The sequence below is a fragment of the Bombina bombina genome, chromosome 7 (assembly GCF_027579735.1).
Source record: "Bombina bombina isolate aBomBom1 chromosome 7, aBomBom1.pri, whole genome shotgun sequence".
In the NCBI taxonomy this organism is placed as follows: Eukaryota; Metazoa; Chordata; class Amphibia; order Anura; family Bombinatoridae; genus Bombina; species Bombina bombina.
Window position 1 is genome coordinate 542,511,817 of NC_069505.1, and position 6,108 is coordinate 542,517,924.

At 37.1% G+C, this 6,108-nt stretch overlaps 1 pseudogene; it reads right to left on the reverse strand.

Annotated features, from left to right (window-relative positions):
- Nucleotides 1-218: 218 nt before the first annotated feature.
- LOC128636522 (zinc finger MYM-type protein 1-like) lies at nt 219-2,420 on the reverse strand (annotated as a pseudogene).
- Nucleotides 2,421-6,108: the final 3,688 nt, after the last annotated feature.

The window sequence follows — 6,108 nt, forward strand, 5'->3', positions numbered from 1 at the left end:
ATCCGTGCTGCTTTTAGGTGCTTTCTCGGCCTTGGTATTTCTATAAACAGCTTGCTGTTGGATACCTCATCATAGATAGTGGTCAGTTTTGGAATGGACACCTTTAACTCTTCTTTAGTGGCAGATATGAGATTCTTTGTCTAAACAGCCTCAAACATGCCTGCTATTTCCATGATGGCTCTTGATCTGTTTTGAAGTTCAGAATGAAAGCGATCAATTCACTCAAACATCACCCTCTTATATTCTTCTTGCAGACTTGTGACTCTAGTTTCGCTTGCCTGCTCCCCTGCCATTCTTTTCTTGAACCTAGCTCTTCGCTCTACTGCAATTCCATATTCTTCAGATTTTAAAAGAGCCTCTTCAATTGCATGTTCCACTAGGTGACTGCGCTCCTCATACAGAAAAGTCTTAGCATCTCTAGTTTTGTCACCATCTTGTTCAGAGTTAAGCCCTTAGAAAGCAGGTACTATTGTGTATCATTAAAGGGACACTGAACCCAAATTTTTTCTTTTGTAATTCAGAAAGAGCATGCAATTTTAAGCAACCTTCTAATTTACTCCTATTATCAATTTTTCTTCATTCTCTTGCTATCATTATTTGAAAAAGAAGGCATCTAAGCTTTTTTTTGGTTTCAGTACTCTGGACAGCACTTTTTTATTGGTGGATGAATTTATCCACCAATCAGCAAGGACAACTCAGGTTGTTCACCAAAAATGGGCCGGCATCTAAACTTACATTCTTGCATTTCAAATAAAGATACCAAGAGAATGAAGAAAATTTGATAATAGGAGTAAATTAGAAAGTTGCTTAAAATTTCATGCTCAATCTGAATCACAAAAGAAAAATTTTGGGTACAGTGTCCCTTTAACTTCCTGAAATACATTACACCAGACGTACAGGTAGAACATAAAAGTGAAATCACAGAGAGCAGGCAAAAATGCTGTTCCACTTGTGACCAAATTCACAAGAATTGCTGGTGCAATGATAAATGCCGACAGCGTATGCTGTCAGCATTTATCGATGTGCGGCGGACATGATATGCTACATCATATCATGTTTGTCCGCACAATAATAAATTGACCCTGATGGGTGGAAGCAGCAAAGAAAGAAAAAATTGACTTAAGAGTTCTAAAAACTATCACACATGATGCATTTTCAGCAAAAGAGTGCTGACTGCACAAGTTAAGTGAATGGTCCACACATACATTAAACATAGCTTTCTTGTCCATTCCCTTAAGAATTGATTGTAACCTCCATGTTTTCCAGCCATAGTGGTAGCATTATCATAACCCTGAGTGCTGCACATCATTATGTCCAGTGCATCACTTTCCATTTTTTTAAGAATGTGAGAACTGAGGTCAACAATTTTTTTCCACTTTAAAAGGAAAAATCCTAGAAATACTTATTTTACTTCAACTTCCCTATTGCTAATTTGTTCATATCTGATCATTCTGACATCTGGTCTGTATGTGATATGTCAGGTGTGCTGTCAAACATGATCACAAAGTGCTTTGCAGACGTTATCTCCATGACAAGCTTCTCTCTTTATCTCCATGACACATAAACTCATACTGAGTTTTTGGCACAAGATATGAGACCATTACTTTAAGTTTACATGTGCTCTGCTTTAATCTAATTAGGTGCTCTTTCAGTACTGAAGCATATTTTGAAAGCATCTCAACCATCTCAAGAAAGTTCCCTTTATTGAATGAAAATTCATATTCCTTGTGGCCATGGAATGCCAGATTCTGTTTGGCAAGAAACATTTTGATGTCAAGCAATCTGTGCATGATGTCCCTCCATTTTTTCTTCTCAATTTCCATCAAGGCAGTAGTTTCAGCATCAATGGTTTTGTGAAGGTTCAGTCCTGCTGCCAAAGTTTTCCACTCTTAAAAGCTCTTCAGATGTTTCGTCGTTCTGTACTTTTAGGCTCAGTTTCCATCACTTCTGAAACTCAGTCACAAATTTGGATATGGTATCTGTAGCACTAATGGCAAACAGTCAGCAGCAAAAACAGGATAAATTCTTACTGATAGGTGAGTAAACTATCCAATACTGCAGAATTTTCTTGTAATTTGGTATCACCTTGTAAAACCACTTGTTTGAAAGTTGGAGCACTTCTCCCTTCAGCTTTTGCGTCTTGCCTTACTGAAAGGACTATCTTTGTTCTGAAAAGAATCACTTCCCTTTTTGAAAATTTCAACATGAAAATGGTCTGCAACTGGTATCTCCCAGAAGGAAACATCACATAAAATTTGCACATTTTTCCCCTTAATTACACTCATCTCTTTTACAGTATCACTACTATGGCTAGAGTCACTTGCAGCACTCTCTTCTGCTTCAGATTCTGTAATGTCCGCTCCTCGCTCTTCAACTTCAGATTCTACAATTTCCACTTCTTGCTCTTCTGCAGAATGCATGCTAGCAATAGCATCAGAAGAATCAGCTTTATCAATTGGAAACTAGCAGTGTCTTTTTATGAACCCTGGCCATCATCCGGTCTTTTATTTATTTTTATTTTTATTTTAATTGAGGTATTTAAAATATACAATATAAATTGAAAATCAGTTCCAATTTCAAATAGTCTACGAAGACAGATTACAATAGACATGGCAGTTCACCAACAAAATGAAATAACCTTTTAAATATCATCGCCATTACATGAACTATTAGTTTAATGAGAACTTACATTTCCAAAACTCTAGGTATTAAAAAAATTAATAGACAAAAATAATTCTAGAATTGTAATGCTTCCTATACGATCAATAGACATAGAAACTAACCTCAAATTTTTTAGGTATATAACATATAGGGCCCCTTTTGGGTCCTCATAACTATAATTGCATACATGTATTAAGGGAGGATATATCAACATAAACTATAGTTAAAGGACTAAAATTATCCCTATATATGTAAAGCTTTCAAATATATAGCATATAGGGCCATATTTGAGCCCTTGTATAAACCAATCTCCTTAAACTAAAGAGACCCCGCTCGAGTCTCTAACTACTAGGGGACATATATTTAAGAAAGGAGGAGAGCAAGACTATTATTATATAATCTAGGAGTAAGAAAATTACTAGCCGCTAGATTGAGTCAATCATATGTGTGATAGCAGAGAAATTATATGGAATCTGTGTTCCTGAGCTTACCTGGTAAACAAATAATAAGGGAAACCCTTAGGGGGGGGATCAGAGCTAGCTAACTTATAGTATAAAACTAGTCTAATGGGACTGTAAGGGAAGGAGTCTCCCAGCCAACAAATGTATCATAGCTAATAAATGCACAGCTATCAGCTGTTGAGGACTATCCATAATACTTAACAAAAATATTCACTCATACATTTAAATATTTTTTTTTTCTTGTTAACAATTTACTAAATGGGGAGAAATATAGAATGTACAATAGATCACATGTAATAAGTCAAATCCACAGTAAACCATATATTGTCCCAAGTGGGATCTAACAAGGTAGATCATAGTGCTCTAATTCTAACCTTACAGAATATCTCATCCATACAGTTTCTTTAGCGAATATAATATGACATATTATACTACAGACATCTAGATGGTCTTGATTCGTAACTACGCCACCCCAGCCACCGGTAGCACAGCCACGTAGTCAAGAAGTTATATAAATTTACTTCCCTAGGAAACCTAACCCAGTAACATTAACTGGTCCACGTATGCACAAAATGTGTACACCGGAAGACCAGTAGGGTATACCTCAAGATAATAGTAACCTGCACCTGAAAGCATATACCCATAATTCTTAGCTAGGAGAGATATCATAACTCATTGTCAAGTATAATGGTATACCCAGTCCCCCCAAACACACCTAGAACTACCGTAATATGTCCTGTATAATATATCAGCCATGCGTCCCATAACATAAAACACCATTATTATCCAACATAAGCTGGCACGCATCTAACTGGGGACAAACAATATATATAGGTAGGCACTATTAGGTCTGACCATATGTATTATATTGGAGCAGTCAGTACAGTAGTAATTTTGACTGTATGGGAAATATCTAATTAATTAAAACCCAACACAAATAAGGTAGTATATCACATAAGAGAATCTAATGTACACAGAAAGAAACCTGCTGGAATAATCATCCGGTCTTTTGACATATTGAAGAATGGATCCAGCAAGTGTTTTGATTGATTTAATTCTTGCCTCTTTTGCTTTCCTATGCTGGTATCCACTCAGCCTCTTTGATTTATGCACTCCGTGTGGCATGATAGAATATTCCTGCAATAATAATCAACTATATTCTAAAATCTTTTTAAATGTAAACTGCTTTGTGCACTGAGGTGAATTAAGGTGGACTCTCAAGGCTTCAGAATAGGCCTGAGAAGGCCAAGGACAATGTAAGCAAATATATACAAAGGGGCCGATTTATTAAATGTCGGGTGGACATGATTCGCTGTAGTGAATCATATCCACACAACATTGCTAAATGAGGGCAGTATTTAAGCAGAAATGCTTGTGCAATGCCACCCCCTGCACATTCACGGCCAATTGGCCACTAGCGGGGTTGTCAATTATTCTGATCATATCTGATCGCGGTGATTGCAGTCCGCCACGTAAAAGGTGGTGGACGAGCTAGGGAGCAGAGGTCTCGCTGGAAGGCTCACGTGGAATAAGCAGCATCTGCTTTTTGGTAAATATACCCCAAAGTATCAAGGTAGATACATGTAATGCTAAATCACTATAGCTGTATCAAAAGTTCTTTCAGGTGCAGACATGAAAAACGTCCAGTTCTTATTACTGAAGCTTGTAGTGCTTATGCACGCTCCAAAGCAAAATATAGACGTTATTGTGGCAACATAGGACCACTGGGCCCTTAGTGTACAACATGCTCCAGAGTCCTTAGATATATCTAAACAAACTTGTGGTATCTGGTGTATTCAAATCCAGTTACACAGGGCAAACAACCTTATACTGTTGCTTTCTGGAAATCCCTCTTGCTGTACATTTGCTCTCCTTGCTGCTTCCAGTTTGTACATTCAACTCCTACTGCTGCAAATAAAGGTGTACCTCTGTTCCTTGTGTGCATATAGGTAATACAAGTCCCTGCCTGATGAGCCATTCCCACATGAACTTTCAAGCCTTAGCTTATCCTTGTAGCTTACTTGCAGTCAATAATCCACACCAGGATGACGCGTTTCACCCCTCCCACAAATGCTGTCTTAGGACTTCATCAGATACTCCTCCTTCTTGCCAGTGCTTATTTATGTGTTCCACTGTTGCTAGGTTACTTATTGTGTAAGCTATACACTTGCTACTTTCATTAAAACTAATGCTGCAGTATTTCAGCTTACTAATTTAATTTATACAGTGCTTGTATCTATAAATGATCATGGCCGTACTTATTTACATATATTACAATCTTTTTTTACATCATCACTTTGAATACCAAATTTAAATTTTTCATTTAGGTCATTTGGAGACAAGGCTTTTAATTTATACATCCATCTGTTCTCATGTTGGAGTAGAAGCCTATCCAGGTCCCCCCCCCCCCTCTGTTTCTCTAATGTATATGTTCTATGCCTGTTACCTGTAGCTGTTCATGGTCAGAATTATGCAGTGTTAAAAAGTGTCTTGCAATTGAACTATTCATCTCTTTATTTTTGATGTCACTTCTATTTTCTTTTATTCTTTCATTTAACTCCCTTTTCATTTTCCCAACATAAAAACAAGGGCAAGAGCAGTTCATAAGGTATATGACTCCAATGGTTTTACGCGTAATCCATTGTTTTATTTTATAAATGTTTCCTTGCCCTGTGCTAAAGGTTTTCATCTTTCTCATGTGGCTACAATAAGTGCAGCTTCCACATGGATGACTGCCCTCTCTAGTCTGTCTTACTTCAAGCCTATTTTTGTCAGGCCTAGGTTTTTGAAATTTACTGTGGACTAGTTTATCTTTTAAGCTCGGTGATCTCCTGGATGTTAGTAATGGATATTCAGATACTATCAGTTGTAGAGAGTCATCTGTCAAAAGAATATGCCAATATTTTGTAATTTTTTCATTTTTTCCCCATTGGCTGTTTTATTTAGTCATTAGCCTAGTCCGGCTAGCTGCTTCATCCTTTTTACT